This window comes from Zootermopsis nevadensis, unplaced genomic scaffold, assembly GCF_977971745.1.
Source record: "Zootermopsis nevadensis isolate Lab colony 2312 unplaced genomic scaffold, Znev_1.0 Znev_ptg000008l, whole genome shotgun sequence".
Lineage (NCBI taxonomy): Eukaryota > Metazoa > Arthropoda > Insecta > Blattodea > Termopsidae > Zootermopsis > Zootermopsis nevadensis.
This window is the reverse complement of record NW_028259140.1, coordinates 4,892,477-4,910,976: the sequence shown is the minus strand read 5'-3', so window position 1 is coordinate 4,910,976 and position 18,500 is coordinate 4,892,477. Positions and strand designations below refer to the sequence as shown.

General features: G+C 38.2%; 1 long non-coding RNA gene across 1 annotated transcript in view; it reads right to left on the bottom strand.

Moving 5' to 3' along the window:
• Positions 1-571: 571 nt before the first annotated feature.
• LOC147874451 (uncharacterized) overlaps positions 572-18,500 on the bottom strand; it is a 19,428-nt gene continuing 1,499 nt past the window's right edge. Inside the window, exon 2 of the long non-coding RNA XR_015534099.1 lies at positions 572-1,391. This is a non-coding gene — a long non-coding RNA (uncharacterized LOC147874451). The remainder of the gene's footprint in view (positions 1,392-18,500) is intronic.

The following is an 18,500-nucleotide window of genomic DNA, read 5'->3' as shown; positions in this document are numbered from 1 at the left end:
ATATTTCACTACATCGTCCTAACTTTATGTTTCTTAATTTACTCTTGTACCAAGCATTTCACGGAGACAGAGCCAAAAATTTCTCAGAAAAAAGTTATATGCATTAATTCCATTAAAGAGAGTTCTTCTCGAGAAGCTAAAAGCCACTCAGATAATAACCACCACTGAACCCTGCCTTCAGCCAGATTAATCTAGTCCACAACCTCACATCCTATTTGTTTAATACCCATTTTAATATTATTCTTTCATCTAAACTTAGATTTTTCCAGTTGTTATTTTCTCTTGACATCCGAGTTCGAGGCCCTTTGGAATATAAAATAATATGCTAGCATTTTATGGAAAGGTGTTAGTGTCACCCTCCCAATCCATATGCTTGAGGACAGCCTATTGTCAGCTGTCCGTACATGCTTTCTAGATTGTTCGATCTGCATATCTAAATTCTGGTTAGCCATCCATTTCTGGATGCTGTGTCTTGCACGTGCGACCCCAGGACGCGCTGTGCGGTTGTCGCAGTCTTGTTGTGCTACTATTTAGCATACTAGGAAACTCGTGTAATAAAAGTACAACCCAATTAGGTCTCCTTCACTCACCGCAGGAAATCGTGTTCTTTATTCTTGCCGGAAGAATGTACTGAGGACGTATTTCGCAGAAAATTCCTAAGATTGTAGTACATGTAATAAAATCTATGTAAGTACTGGCTGGTAGCTTGGTTTGTTGGTGATCATTTACGCCTTAAGGGGCTTGGACATTTGGGGTAATATTTGATCATGTGTGTTATGTTTTAACCTTTGCCATGGCAATGGTAAGGGATTAGGGATAATATTTATAACCATATGCGTCTACTACTTTACATTTTACCGATATTTTTGTCGGGCATATTAATAGCGTTTTCCATAAATGTGATTACAATTTATTGTTCAGTTCTGTATATCAAAACCACAGCGCACACAACCGCTTCGTCTGTCCTGATATACGTCCGCTGCTGTTACCAAATATAACCACAAATTGTATTGCGGTGATATCATCCGACTTCAGCCTCTCTCTCTCTCTCTCTCGTCACTGATATCTCAGCTAAAATTAAACAATTTTAAGTTGCCCAGCTAAATATAACAACAATGACAAAAGGAGGAATATCGAAAGGTTTTTGAGTACAATTTTGATTTATTTCGGTGTCTCTTTTGACTAGCGCCGTGCGTTGTTCCGCCTGTCTAGCCGGCGCTCCCCTTGCTTCTGCTACCCTTCTTCCAGCGTCGACGCCGTCTGCATCTGTCCCCTCCCCTCCCTTCACGTCTCGCCACGCCGTGAAGTATTGAACTGAACCGGAGCCCCGGACGACGTTGGCATACCGGAACAAGCTGATGGTGCGGTTTGTCGAAACTTTTCCTCTTTATCTGAAATATGAATACCGAATCACAGTTTTCATCGAAAACGGAAGTAATAATAATTAATGTTCCGCCAAATCAGAGACGGCACAAATTTTGAAGCCTGCTTCCAGTCTTCAGAGACTCTTCTTATTTTAAATTTATTCTTTTTGACTTGTTTATTTATTGTAAGCATTGTTTTTTTTTCAATAAAAAATAGAAACGTTTGTTTTCTGCAAGCATAGGACAGTAGATTGGAATGTTTCAGTTTTCCTGCATGGGACAGTTTGCCCTGAATAAAAAAAATAATTTCAGGAGTCTTACATTGAATTCCCTGCAAGAATTTATAGGCGCAACAAAGTTTAGTCGAGAATTTTCCTAGTTAAATTTATTATTCCACTAATTAGTCAACCTCCTTTATTAAAGTGATGTAACCATTGCATTTATTGATATGTTCATGTCAGGTCGAAATGACGCTATGTGGACTTGTAAGTAGACACCAACATCTTTTTAGGATCACACTATCTCAATCTTTAGGCCTGAAGAAAATCTTCGGTCTATCATCTTCACACGCTATGTGACATGATTAACAGTAAAGAACTGTGGCATATTTTTTGGCACTAAAGTAACGTCTCTGTATAGCAAAGAAGAATGGGCCCTGAAATCCCTCAGACAGGATACTCGACCCTGGCCTGGTTTCGATACCAGGTACTCCAGATGCTATTCATGTACGTTAACATGGAGCTAAATCTGCTTGCTAAGATGGCGTGTAAAAGTCGAATTGGAAATGATGGCCGAATTAATTCAGTTTATGCTAACTATGTATAAATTACTTGTAGCCTATTCTTGATTTCTTTGAGTTAGGAAATGGATTTTTAAAATAATATTTAAACAAGCTTAATGCTTTAAAATTTCGATTAGTCAGTTAGTATGTAACATATTCGACCTATTCATTTACAATTTTTTAAGGTCAATTTCCTCTGATATCCGACAATATCAGTTTTGAAATATCCGCTGAAGCACTACATCACGTGTCTCTCATCTTCCAACTTGATAATAATGTTACTCAGAACTCAGTAGGGGTAGGGCGTTCTTGTTATCCGTGTTAGCTGCGTTAGCCCGGCCTACACGATTAAAATAAAATCTCGCTTATTTTATACGGGAAATGACACAAGTAGTATACAGCATCCCATAAAATTTGTATTCCATAACGTGATGTGTTGCGTAATAAATATTATTTTTCCTTTGTTTTTCTTCTGCCTTGTTTAACACCCACAAAAATTAAGGGATTAAATTACTTTATAGGCTACCGCCTGCAATATACAAAGAGAAGCCAGTTTAATCAAGTCCGTGTGTGTGTGTGAAAGTTTGCCTCTCTTGCATCAATAACTCTGGATAAATCAGCCCATTTTATGACTATCCGTATGAATGACATTTGTTTCTTCATTTTCGTATCATCATTAACGCCTCGTAATGTAAATGACTTGAGATGGTGATTTCGGTGATATTAGAATGAGATTTCTATGCTTTATCATTGAGGTGAGATAAGGCGTTAAACCTGGTAGGTACATTTTGAGTTACTCTGTAAACATCGAGAGCTTGAAATATACAATATTATGTAAGTACGTAGCTAGGATTTGATATTCTCACGGCGCTACAACCCAGAAGACAGGCATAACCAAAAGGCGACGATTTATGAATAATATATTTGCATCTCAAATCTAAAATTTTGTGACGATGGTGAGTTATTTAAATAAAAAGTTTCTTGGATGTTATCCATCGTATAATAAAATAATAAAGTACGTCGTTCAATTTTATTATTTTATGAGTCGATTGATAACATCCAAGAATATTTTTATTTAAATATATTTACAGTCTAGTACTCAAAGAAACCGGTTGCTTAATTTCCGTGTCTCACATATAACGATTTGCATGATATATTTACCAGCACTAACATCTTATCTTGGTAGATTTTATCACAGAACAGCATGTGTCGTCACGGAATTTTGATTCTTGTTCTTGTATCGACAATATAAACCGACGCTTGAGTGCGTTGTAATAAGCGTACACAACCTACATTTACCGAGACACTGAAGACCAGTGGTAATATTTTAAATGGCAAGTATACTAGCCCCTGCTGTTAAAATGAAATTACAGTGTTTCTCGATTTAAATCCCTGCCCGTCGAAATCATTGCGCCATGTTTTAAATAGGTCTACTTAACAAAAACTTAAGGCAATAAATATAAAATTTGTGTGTAATTTATTTAGAATATTAATCTATTTCTTACTTCATTATACTTTAAAGTCATTGTAGTAGCGAGCTCCATACTTACATCAGAGTTCTTGCGAAACTTAACTACTCAAGAAATTTCGATCATTTTATGGAATACGAAGGTTAATTTTTTACTCATTGAGCCATGTCCCGAGCCATGAATCCACTCTATTTTACTAAATTCTATTTGTATAATATCAATTTAAATATTCTCCCCATCTAAACGTTGGTATTCCTAGTGGTTTCTGTTCAAATTCCGGAGAAATACGTTCGATGTAATTTTGAAGTTAAAACAGTCAGACATCTCACCTCTCCGCTGGGTCACACAGTGACAAGAAGAAGTAGAACAGTCCACTTCAGACTGGTAGTGACGAAACTGTGTGACAAAGGATTCAGCTTCGCTTGAATCATACATGAGTACGTCAAACAGAGATGAAAAAGTTTCAGATGATGCATATACCTATTTAAATAAACAGTAGCATCTGTAATGGAGGTAAATAGATACAGAAGACTGTCTGGTTGACACATGCAGGTACTGAAGGCTTGGTCTACTTAGTTACTCGACTTCTCCATTATTCATAGAATAACATAGCTAAATTTAGACATGAAATGCATATTTAGCTGAAATTTTACTATTAGATTTGTTTTCAGTTTCTCTATTTTCACAGCGAATTTCTGTCTGATTTTCCGAGGTTTTCCGATACTAAGAATCATCCTAGGATTCCTCAGACGAGAACAACCTTCTCCCAGACCACAACATCCTGTACGAGTGGAGGATACAATGACGAGTAGGATGATGGTCGTTGATGCAGAACGCACAGAAAGGTCTATTCCTTAGTCCAGATTCAAATCCTACTTCTCAAGTTCAGACATGATCATTATCTTCATTTGCTGACACACTAACTTAGATTAATTTTTGTATGTACCAAGTTTGCTATGTGTTAGGATGTAAGGTCTGGTGTTGAAGTTCTGTCCTGTCTGTATGTAGCTTTTCAATTTTCGTTTTCCTCGACATTTTTGAAAAAAAAAAATTCAGGTCAGAAAGCGAATGACATAACATCAGCTTTTCTACAGTTTTGATGAACGATATGTTTAAAATTATTTAAATATAGCTTCTTGAACGTTATTTTCACCACTGATACATACTACTACTAAGTCTGTATTTACGTTTGAGTTGTTTTCCGTGATGCAATAATGAAGGATTAACGTTTGAACAGAACTGTAATTATGGATTACACAAATTGTGACCTGTAAACGGGTTTCTAAAAATTAGAACAGTTTTCTAGTGTGTCTTTATGAGCCCTATGCTTTGTTCACAGTTTGGACTTGGCAGCAGCAGGACTTCGTCGGCTCTTTTAAGTCCTCCGAGAAGGAGCGACTCAGCTTAATTAAGGTGGATAGCTGAGACAGCTGTTCCGTCAGCAACACGGGCCTTCGAATATGCAGACTATCCACTTTAGTTGCAGGTTGTCGAATGTAGATGGCGGGGGACGCTGCAGACCTCTAATTTCGAACTCGGGAGTTTTGCATTCGAATTCAGTTTGGGCAATTACGAATTTCTTCTGTTTATCTTTCTAAATTTAAGCTGCCTAAAAGAAGTTGTTCTTTAGGCTCTAGCGTGACGTAGGAATACATCGCGGGTCCATAGGAAGAATTGTAATGGAAAATCCATTATGTGTAAACTAGAGAGCATCCTTCCAGTCTTATTTGAAATCTGGAAGGATTAAGTCAAAAGGAGTAATTGGAATATTTAGTACAAATTATTTAGCAAACATTTATTATTAATCGCTTAAATATTATTAAGTTCTTTATTTTTTTTGTGTTCTGCATCAACAGCTAGGTAGCCAATTACAGTTTCAACACAAGAAATAAATAATAAATAAACTAAATAACCATAATTGAATTATCAAGAAATTATGTGACTATAACGAAAGTTAACACACGTAGGTAATTTGTAAACAGAAAGGAGAACAATACGTAAATCCAAGCAATTGAAAAGCAACATTTACCTTTAGAGTATACTTTGCCTTAAATTGTATTACACGTAAGCACATATTTCCCTTTTTGTATTACTTCAAAGCAAACGTGAAGTTGGTCCATTTTCATGGGATTATGTAACACAGTCTTTTCATCTACAATTAATATTATTAGAAAACGAGTGGACGATTGTTCTGACAACACGTGAAGATCAAGTTCATGTGCGTCGCACGGTTACTCAGCGACAGATCATATCTTGAAGGTGCATTACTTCAAATGTTTTGTTTTTTTCACTCTCTGTGTAACAGTTGAATCCGGTTTTGATATGGTAAGAAATTCTGTGGGATACATTTACCTGGACTGAGCTTAGGTAACTTCATACGCGTATCGTGGTGTGTACACGTTATAAAGGTCATTGTACCTGAGGACAGTGAAAAGAAAACCTCCAAGCAAGATGGCTGAACACGTAGTCGTAGTCCATTGCTTCTTTTCGGAAAATGCTTTTTGTATCTTTTACAATCAATCCCTACACGCAGAAACAGACCTTCGAAACTGAGTTCGATCAATTCTTACTTTTCATTACAAGATTTACAACTGACTGATTCTTAGCTGATAAAAGAAAAATCACGTAGGCAGAAATTAAATTCATTAGGAAAAGAGGAGGATTTGCTACTCGTTTGAATTTTAAACGAATTAGACATAATGAAGAAATTAAACGTACTAAGAGTCTTGGAATTTATAGAAAATTACAGAACTAACTAAAAAAATGTAAATGCCTATTTAATCCAAGCGTCTGAGTAGTGGTATGTTACAGTGTTGTCACATTTTGTTTCGCAATATGGTATGGTATGGCGATATTAAAATGTGAGAGTATACCATTTTTAGAATATTTTAGCTTCAAACATTATTGACGTCAAAATTAACAGAAAAGAATGCAATTTGAAACTCGGAAATAAAAATCTGTGTGATGAGATTGGTCCCCTGTAACTCGCCACACAGACAAGTAAGAAAAGCCTACAACGCCGCGAAGCAGAAATAAAGTGGGTCTCCTTCACACTCAGGCCTGGTGCAGAAAAGCCTGACGTCTCAGCGTAGCGTCTCCATTGATCACATCCCAGTTTCATGAGGGCATTCATTTTTCTCCTGCAACTTCGTCCCCACAGTAGCTCGGCGACTTTTCAATCTGGAATCGGTGTACGAATAACTAGCAATTTGTTAGATGGCCTTGCTAGATTTAACGTACTTTCCTGATCTATCAACGTCTCTCTCTCTTCTCCTATTTCAATCTGCCAAAATGTATCTTCCTGTCATGCAGTACTCTCCTTACCAGACGGTCTACATACATACCACTATCCTATGTAATCTGAGCTACTAACAGCGTATCAAAATAAACCACATGAATGTAGCACTGTGATAACGAACTGGTTCCGGGGTCATGAATTCGATTCCCGTTGAAGATATTGTAACTGGTTTCTTTTTATTTTATAATTAAAGAAATACCATACATAAATCCTTAACCGGACTTAAAGACACAACCCAAGTTATTTGTCGATCTTGAAAAACGTCGACGTTGATTTCCTGGGTAGAAACGCCGTGTGAACTTGTAGGTAGATATTAAAGTTTCGGAGGTACATACTACCTCAAACTTCGATCATAAAGATGGATACAGTATGTTCCTCCAAAACGTTAATAACTACCTACAAGTTCACACGGCGTTTCTACCCAGAAGATCAACATCGACATCTTTATCTCTGCGAGAACCTCAAATATCATAATTAGAGACGCTTCTTTAGACCAAAATTTGAATATAGAATCAAATAATTTGGTTTTGGGGATCTTTACATTCAGGCACTACTGACACCGACACACTACTGAGGCAAAGCCAGCTTCCGCGCTGAAAGAAAGTGCTTGAAGCGAATTATTTATCCACGAAAGTAACCTTGCTTAAAAAGCCCCTACTAGTATCGCAAAATTGTTTGAAGTCTAAGCCTGCATCCACTTCCTTCCGCATTTCGTCGGGATTCCTTTGGCTAAAAACAGTTTTCGGCTGAGTGACTTGGAACGCATTCAGCAACCCACGCCAATCAAAACTGGGCAGAACGGAAAATCTGCTACTGCTCGAGGCATATTTCACGGGCCCGTAGCTCTTTTGAGCTCAAATGAATGAGACTGCAGGCCTTTGCAGACTTTGAATTCGACTTCTGAACACACGGAATAATACGGCTCATTTACTTCACTTTCAAGACAATTTTGTTTCCATGTTATTCCAGACACATTAAGATTTTTTCGCACGATGAGACTTGGAAAATACAAAATTATACATTTCCTTTGTGTGCTGTAACAAAAACAGTCTAATGTGTATTATTTTCTCACTTCCGTCTTCATCAACACAAGGTTTAACACGGGGGTTCTCAACTCGCTGTCCGAATTTCGCATTCGGCCCTCCGATGTCCTCTGTAGGGCGAACATGACCTTTTTTAAATTGTGTTACTTGGTTTGGATTGAAAACTTGAAAGGTCAAGGTCGTCAAAGGTCATTTTCCTCGTGACAGTGAACAGAATTATTATCTGAAATGGACTGGCCTGTGAATGCGATGCTGGGTGAAATCGGGGTGTGGGGAGATAGGAACTCATGCTAACAGGGACACACAGTTTCCTCTACTTTGCACTTGTTTTGTCCTCAGTCTCTACCTCCCCCGTACTACGCCACTTAGCCCCGTCTCTCGCTTCTCTTAACGACCTCCTTCCGCTCAGTTCCATTGTGTGTCTCTCTCTCTCTCTCATGGACCAAGTGCAGTGGCCGTGCTGTTGAGATCAATACGAGAGATTCCGCGAAGAGCCTCTGCCTAGTTCATGTATACAGACCCCGGACAGCACGTCGTACCATCATTTAATTCTGAAAATAACGGAATTGGCTGATACTTTGCGGGAATGAGACAAATCTACACAAATAAAATGCCCTCTTCATTTTATGGACACATTACAAGGCCTGCTTTCTCAGCAAATTATATAAAAAAAGCAAACAGTTAAGGCGTTTATCTAGAGGACGAATTGTTCTCCACCTGTGCGTTGAATCTGTTTCTTTGTGTTTCTGAAGAAAAATTGTACTCCATATCGTTGTAAGTTCAAGTGACATGTCCTGATAGCCATTAGCATATTCATAACGCGTGCCGAAACTGCAAATTACTTCGTATGTAAAAAAGGTACTTAATATAACATTTATTAAAGTTCTTCTTGAGAAGCTGATAGCACACTGAGCTAGCCAAATACGTACCCCTTACTTTCATTATCGAATTAACAACAGCCCTATAATTTGAGGCTCCGTTTAAAGTTTCGTAATGTTCTGGTTTTTTTATGATGGTGAGTTGTGTCCTCCATCCAATCGCCAAGCAGGAGGACCACCCCTTGTCGTCTGTCCTTAAGTGTTCAATATATTCCCAGCTAGTCTTCTTTCTTTCTAATAAAAGAGAAATAAGCTTCTTTTCCTGTGTTTTGACATGATGTAGTCTTGTAGGTCTACTCTGAAGATAGAGGCGACATGTGTGATAGTCGAATTCACTTCGTCAAGATCCTGAAAGCTGTAATTAACACAGCAGCCGAGCAGAAGACTTTTTTATCTTTCGATTTGATGGCAAAATGTAGCTATAACTAAGGAACCATTTTGATAGGCGTGTGAAATTTTGAATGCAGATAAATAATTTCTGTACAGACATTTTTATATCTTAATTGTTTTAAAAAACTTCAGTATTGAGATCGTGTGACAACTTTAACGCATTTCAGTCGGAATTTATATCAGTGGATTATACAGACGGAAACAGAATAATGTAATATGATGCATACTTGTTAACGCAAAACTTTTGACTAATTCTTGTTAGGCTAATCTTCTTTGAAGAGTTCGAAGATAAATAGCCCTCATAAATTTTTGTTATTGAAGTTGTATTCTTAATTTTTGTTAATATAAGTAACGTTTATTAATAAAAAATTTTGATTAATATAATTTTGCAGCTGCTTTGAATATCCCGGTACAATCCGGCGGTATGGAGAACTACGTAGAAACGTGGGAAAGTTGTCACCATTGGCAGCAGATAGCACCACAAACAACGACCGATGCTAGTATTGGTCTTCTTCTATTATGGTCTCCTGCTGCTCTTGGGATGCTGAGGGCATAGCTGCCTACCGTCGCGAACAAACCAGACGCAGTTGTTGTCAGAGTTCTTGTATTTTATGTTGCCCTGGTGTAATTTCCGCGTCTACTTGCTCTCAGGTGAAAGCAAAACGTCGAAGACATGAAAAATCCACGCGTGCCATTTGGGTGGAGACTTTAGGGGAGGAAATCACACGAAAGCGAGCCATATTTATTATTACCCACCCATTTTGTTTCTACCAGACAAAGTCGTGCTCGATAGTACGGCGAGGAATAGTGAACCTCTACTGCATTCATGTGTTCCTGCTCCGTGGAACATTTGTTTTCCCGCCAAACTCACAGCGTTCTGCCGTCAATTTTCTTCCGGGCCGCGTGTATATATCGACCTTCGAGTTCTCTGCCAGAGAGAAAAAATATATTCTGAGCGGTTTCAGCGTTTTATAATTACGTGTAAAAAAAAATCTTTCGTGTTCCGACGATGGATGAGTTTAGTTACACATGTTCGCGTTTGTAATAAATAAATAAATTATGCTTCATGCAAGATTTAGGTCGAATTTCAGTTATGAATTTGGGGTAAAGACCATCGTTGTTGAAGTCCACTGCCACGAGAAGCGCTGCATGCAAGCTGTGTTATATTCTGTCTCTATCTGTAAAGGGGAAGTTTTCCTCCAGTTTCGACCACCACCGAATTTGCTCCTTTGAACGCCAAGAGACCATAAGTAGAGGGAAGGTTGTTTTTGCAACGATTCGCAAATCTGCACAGCGTAGTGAGTGTATGTACTAAGGGTTTCCCGACAACGCGTGGCAACCGAAAAACAAGTATTTCAAGTCATTGGCAGAGGAACGAAGGTTGGGAAAAAACATACAGACGACAGTTTTCTGCACCTTTAAGATGTAGACATATTTGTTTCCTTTCACTTCAAAATCTAGGTTTTGATTTATCCAGCTTTGTTATGACTGCATGTATTTTTTCCTTGAACCAAATTTAAACATTTCTTCCCTATTGAAAACTCTAACTGTCACAAATCCAACTGACATGATCCGGCCAAGGCTCACTTGTTTGTGATGTCTCACGTCACGTTATTAGTAGAAGGAAAATTTCGTTTACATTTCATTTTAAGCTTGTAATGAAAATTTAATAGATCACATTGGAATAGCAATGAGGAAGGGTCTGCTACTGGATTCGGCACACACTCCGTTCGAATCTCTGTTAGGTTTGTGGCTATACTGATTGAGAATTTACGAAGGTTACTTCGTTCCTGCAAGGCAAATTGCCAATGTTTGCATAACAGGCCTCGACCAAGATCGTCCGTCTCCTATCAAAGCCGTACCTACTCGCAAATAATGTAGACTTCCAATTTCATTTGACTCAATATAACATATGCAGTTGAATCGGTGTCATTAAATAATCAGAGATTCAGCCATCTGCTGTCAATGTTTGTCTGTTTTGATATTCTGAGTCGTAAAGCATTGCGGTTTATTTGTGGTTTCCGGTTTCGGAGAAACGTCACGCCTTTAACCTGATTGTTAACAAACACAGTTGTCGTTGATTGCGTAATGCCTAAATTGTTGAAATGGAAATAAATAAAAGAGTTTGCTCATTGGTGATGTCACAAATTGTATTTGAGCTTCAATACGTATCTCGCCATTGTCTGATCGACTCCATTCGTTCAATGCTGCATCTGACATGCGCGACGGACTCCTGAGCGTCCCCAAAGAAAATAAGGGAACTACTTTCTTGGCGCGCTATGTCTGCGCAAGTTACCGAAACAAGACGTGGTATATCAGGCAAACAAACAGTAGCAGGAGGTTTGTAAAACTCCACGCCAGTCATCAGTCCAATACACGTTTTGAGCCAGTCACATGATCTCATCATATTAATTGAACAATTCAATTCGTTAGGCCTGTAATTAATAACCGTCATTTATCATGTCGATGTCATCGTTTTCATTTGTAACAAATGAATGAATGCACTTTTCCTACGTCAATTCCATGATGGTAAGTTATGGATTGTTCTCAAAATAAACTACTTGTGCTCGTATTCTTTGCGTGAAAAGGTGATACGAAGGACAAGTTGCCCGAGAAGCGACCGGCGTCTGACATGAGGAAAAGCTGTCTGTCACTCTTCGATCACTTTCACGCTTAAGAACGTCATGGCCTCGCACGCTCTACGAGGAGAACACGAACAGTGAAGAGGTATTATACTAAACCAGCGGGAACACTTGTAAATACACTGCGCTTCTCATGTGTGGAATATGTGCATATGTGGAATGGATGACGTCATTTCAATGTCTTCCTTCCCTCTCCTCTGAGCTACCATCCTCCCCTCATTCACCGACAAAAGAATTCACATATGACACACGTATCTGCCTTGTCTGCTTTTGGGCAAACTTCCTTTCGTTCCATCAACAAGTCGTATACCTCACCGCCATGTTTGTACCGAGAGTTGAAGGTGTCTTAGTTCATTGATGAAAAGTTATTTAGCCAAAGCATTACATATCTCTGTCTCTCTCTCGTCTTGGCGCCACATCAATCAATCCTCTTCTCCAAAGCCTCTTGAGCACTTTTCTTCCCATATGTTTCCACCCGTGGGTACGTGCTGAGCAGGATATCAGAAACGATGAGAAGATCGTGGACTGTGTTACTGCCCTATGCACTGAACGCAAAATCTTCGTATCCAGAAACGCGGCCAAGCAAGATATTACATAATATCATTCAGTTGCCGTCGTAATGTATTTAAAAATGGACTATGTGCTCTTGAAATAAAATGTATAGCCGATACTAAATTGATTGTAGTCATAAGAAATTTTTAAAAAGACTTACCAAGCAAAAGTTGAACAATTTCTTGTTCAACATTGGCATGTTCGTAGACCAGTCTGTGAATAAACTCCATGATGACAAATACAAGTACAGAACATTGAAGACATTCCAAGATTAGAGCGTGACTGAAAAATGAACCACATACCGGATTACTTTCTAATTGTTCGCTTAATTCATAATCGAGTCGTGGAAACGCAGTTAGCATAACCAGTTCCGATCAAACCGAATTATAGTGGTATAACCATAGCATATGAAATGGTAAATATTCCACAAAGTTTATGCCTAGGTGAATTTGTCTAGGATTTGGTACGCTAAGACGTAAATCATTTTGGTTAAAATATAGCAGGCTATGAGTTAATAAATTGGTTAACGAATTAATTTAATAACTGGGTCTAGCTCCATGGAACAGTGTGTTTTGATAAGCTTATAGTATCCTACCTTCAGCTACTCAAGACATGACCCGCCTTTTATGAAACCCAATCGGCGATCACAAAATCCCGCCACTCGATTCCAATCCACACCCAAAACCCTATTGTATTTCTTTAATATCAATTTTAATATTATTATTTCACCTGAGCCTAGGGTTTTAAAATGGTCTCTTCTCTCCAGGCTTCCCAACCAAAATCCTGTACGCTTTTGTCATCTCCCCCATGCGCGCTACATTCCCCGTCCATCTCATTCTCCTTGATTTGTTCATCTGCAATCGGCCATCTCGACACATGTTTTCTTAGTTTTCTTCTGTCTTTAAGCAAATGCTGAGATGGTTCCCAAGTTCCAAGCAGCCCTCCCGATTTAAATTCATCAAAATTTACCCCCTTAGAGTGGATGTGACTGAGGTACTTAACTTCCCAAATTATAGATTTAAAATTCACTAACATGCAAATCAAAATTCCTCCGTCTCTGTTATGAAGCTCTCACTAATTATCATCCTAACTTCTTCACTCTCTATCCTTACCAGAAGGACGAGTGGGAATTGCCTGGGAACTATGTAACTATAAGATACTCTTTCAAACTCTAGAAATCGAAGTGTCTCGCGAAAATACCGACAACACGATGGAGCGCCCGCGGCTCGCATCGAGCGGCTCCGTTCGCTGTCTTCACTTGTGTAATGCTCGATTTGTAACACGTTACATTACTTCCGAGGTATCCAGTCACATCAGAGCCCTGATGATGGGGACAGAGTTGGTTCCCGAAACGTCGGTTTACTACGGTAACAAGTTAACGCGGCTGATTGCCCGAGAAGATTTTATTGATTGTACTCACCGCGAAAGTCTCAAATCCTATTTCCGTCATATTAATAGAGTCCGATTTTGCTAAGATCTTTTGAGTATTATTCAACGATGTAATTCTGTGTCACTGAAATGGTTTTGATACCAAATGTTTAATTACTGCGTAACTAATTGTGCAACTAAGCCATGGGACAAAATGGTTGCCGCTGCCAATCTGAGGCGGTCGCTAGCGTAATAGGAGCGTCTGGTGGTAAAGAGGTCGCAGATTCAGATACGGCGATACAAGATTACTTTACGTCTGAGCTCGTATGAAGAAAGTGATTTTCTGTGGCAGTAATCTCTTACAACAGAAAGGTATCCTGACGAAGAGATCAGCATTAACCTTAGGATATCTCCAATATAACTTCAATTTTATTATTAATGTTATTTAATTTTAATCACACTTTTTAGAAAAAAAATTTGAAACTTTAGAAACCCTGCTGATGAGTGCGAAACTACATTGAGGTTTTCTCGAAGAAAATAATTTTTACTGTAAAATTTAACGTAGAATGACGATGAAGTTGGTGGACTATCGACATTTTATGACGTCAGTGTAGCTATGGAACTTGATGGAATATGAGATGGTCTAATGTAAATCGAATATTTCGATAAAGAACATCATTTAATATTTTAAATAAATATTTTAAATGTTAATTATTGTAATATTTTAATATTTAATAAGAATTTATTGTGATTAGACGGACAAGATTTAAATAATATATATTGATGGAATATATTAAAATTATTAAAAATATGATCCTCTGCAACAAACGGTGTTGAATGACTGTCTTCATAGAATTCTTGATTTGTCACTTTTAATAACTATTCACCCAAAATTACATATTTGATGTAGTTGATAGCTGCTGTTATATTTGAAGGTAAGATTTGAGGATTTGACGGTGGTGAGTCCGCGTTCTGGTAGAAGTTTTGGTAAACTTCTGCCATACTACACGACGTAACAACGCAGAAGACACTCATCTACAGTAGGGTCCCGCTTTTTTGGAACTCACGCGTTCAACAGCTGAGTCAGAAAAGTGCATTCGACGCCATTTTCTCGTTTTCTTAAGTCTAGCGTTATAGTGAACTTGACAGCGTAAATATCCTGTTAGGCTCTGATATTCATTTGTAAGTGAAAAAAGGCAATGATCCGCTGTTCGGCGGGGGGATCTGTTCCCTAACCCGCCGTATATGCGGTGCCCTACTTATTATTATTTCACAAAACAGAGTGATTATAAAAATATAGGTTATGAAGGCTAAACGTAAAAACCCATTAGAGGTAAATTAGTCCTGGGAAAAAAGGAACAGTTTTAACAAGGTCTTTGTTTAAAATTTGGTACGAAAGTAGACCTCTAAATCTATCACAACCGCAAACCTGCTTCCAAACAATTTTTTCGTATTTTTTGTGGTACATTACTCGATAACGTTAATTAATATTACGTTGTACAGATTACATCAACACATGATGAAGGAATATTCATTACTTCCAAAAGCCATATCTTTAAACAAAATTGCCTTCTAGTACTTTGTTGGTTTCAGGTAGAAGGCAAGGAATCCTGAACTGACAATCCTTCATTTTGATTGGTTGAAATAACTAGAAATAGCTCCTCCCCTTTGAGTTCGGAAACACAAAATGGGAGGGTCAACAACACGGTCACACATGGCTGAAGAAATACGAGCGCTTTTATTAGGATAAGATGAATGTTGAAGAGGTGGCGTGAACTGCCAGCGCTCGTGGGTGCAACCGCGGTACATACGTGACGTGTAGTAAAGAACACAATACAAGCAGAGACAGCAGTCGTTCCAAGTGCATGCTCAAATTCATATATAAAATAAAAAAAAATATTAATTTTATATTATTAAATTTAGGTGAGTTTCCCTGGATTCTAGATTCTATTTTCTGCCTTTTTACCAAAATTTTTAAATAATGTATTAGGGAATGAGACAATTTAAAGACGTATCCTCTCTATTACTTTTCGCTTTTTCTTCTGAGGCAAACTCCTGTGATATCTAAGGGATGAATATCGCAAAAAAAAGGAAAATAAATATGTCCGGAACACAAAGAGTAGAAACTTGCTGTGTTTGTATTCTATTGTATAATAACAGATCATAAGTTGTTAATTACGTTTAAAAACGAATTTCTCACTCAAGTGTTCAATGTTCGTGAACAAGACACAAGACGTTTTTTGATTACCTGAAGATATCAAAATAGTCCAATTAAGTCGCGAGGAATTTTTAAATATACTTTGCTATTCATAACCAGTACAGACGCTTTATATTACACTTGGTTAACAAAATGGAAAATTATGATATTGTAGGTTTCATACGCGACGTTGAAAATACACGCAATGATAACGTGCGAATTGCAGTACAAACGTGGTTCAGAATATAAGATATAGCACAAAATGATGCTAATGATAGAAATTATAGAATTTTATAGAACTATATAGAACAAAATGATGTCTTGATGCTAAAGTTCACAATGTAAAAATTCGCGAAGAAACACTCTTAATAATAGCAGAAATATTACAGAGAGAAAAACACAAACACACAAATATATATATATGACTGTATTATTTGCGGTCATGAATTATATCTAGAACCTTCCATAATATTTCTTTCGTCCCTTATCGAAACTCACATCCACGAATACAGATTCATTTATTATATTCCTGAATGTGAAGCTAGTTTAATGAAAGCGGATTGATAAACAATGTTTCTGCGGTCAGTGAATTGGTTTCTTCTTATTTTATTTTCAAAGTAGCGGTTATTTCTACACAAACGACATTAGAACAGTATGGTCAGGACACACACGGCAATTCCTCACTGTTTAGGTGACGACAGTACGCTTCTGCAATTTTGCAGAAGATATAGTAAAATGCTAACGAATTGTACGTAATGTGATACAAAGCACAAAAGATAAAATATACATTTAAACTAATCTTCGTGAAATCAGTCGTCATCTTCCAAATTGAGATGTGTACATAAAAAAAAATACTTTCGAAAAATTGCAAGAACGCACACACACACACACACACACACACACACGCAGAACACGGTGCCATCTGGGAGGATAACTTGGATCCACTACGATAAGGAGAACAGATCCTCACAGGATGTAACACCCACACAATTCTTACTGCACTGCGCGATCGTCACGACATCCTTAGCAGTGTTGCTACCCTGGTCATCATATTGGTAACAAGGCGGGCCTAATTGCGTGCCGGGGGGATGGCAGAGTATGTTCCGTTGTCCGCCAGCCCCTCCCATCCATTTGCTTCTATCCCATCTCCCTCACACTCTCGTGGCATTCCCATGCATACAGACGCCCGTGTCTCCTCCTACCCCCACTCGAAACGCCTTCTCCCATGCCACCGGGCGAGTTGCTCATCCTCGTGCACATTACCACCCTTTTGCGCCTGTCTACTTCACCTCTGATGACCACTCAGGAAGCCCCTCAACACTCACAGCATAGTCGAGTCAATTCTAGAATTCTACATCGACTGATAAAATGGTGGAGACATCTTCAGTGTCCTTGATTTTGGAATATGGTTATTAATCTGGGTGTGCCCGCCTAGAAGTCTTCATCCACATTTCAGTTCTATGTTAGATATTTTGTTTCTCAGTCGGAGGTACGATATCCGTTTCAATCCATTCTTTCGTGTGAAGATGCTCCTCAACTGTCTCCGGAGTGTGCACTGGGGATTAGGAAAGTAAGAACTATTCGGAGTTACTTTGGTCAGAAAATACTTCTAAGACTTTTCACGAACCTCTTCTGTACATCTGCTTCTCTTATAACTGGCGCTCGGATATAAGTCTCTTTCAGGTGGTTCGACGTACAAACTTACTATCTTCAGGCATAAATAAACAAACACGTCCATAAAAAACTGCAAGTGGCAGTTGGTCATTGTAGTCACCATTGTATAAAACGTTTAAACAGGTAGCTGCAAATATATGGAAGAAGCTATCTGGGACAGCACAAAAGAGATTGTTCAACAACTTTCGAGGGGGGGGGGGGTTTAACAAAGAACTCCTCCCTGTGAAAAGTCATAATTCTTTGACGTAAATACGTCTATGCGGAAGGGTCATTCTGCAAAATAGCGTAACAAAGTTGTGTAAGATCCATATCAACAATGTGTATATATGGACCAACAACAATGGTCAGCTTTTATATGAACTCCTGCGTGCATTGTTATGTTGCGTCATCTGTTTACTCGGCATTGTTGTGTTACATTACTGCCGTCAACAATCCGCTTTCGTTATTGCGGAAAGAGCTGAGCTGTTAATCGCTTGTAGAAGAAGTGCGTCGTAGAGTAGATAATTTTGTGCTGGTAAAAACGTTTTAGAATATCACAAGTACTTATCTTATATAAGAATTATTACAGAGACGTATTTACGTCAGATTCTCCGGAACCGTGGTTCCACTGTCAACTCTTTTGTGAAGTATTACATATGACCTCGAATTCGTCAGGTTCTTATGAACATGGAATGTCTCTAAGACTCCACTCCATGGAGTTCGTTAGAAAGATTTTAACACGAAGTTTAAAGAATAAAAAAGGCTTTGATCCTCAAACAGGCAATGTCTGAAATAGGAAGTTCAAAATTTAAGCTTAGAAGTGTGTATAAGGAAGCCATAAATTTACTTTTTCCACTGGAAAACA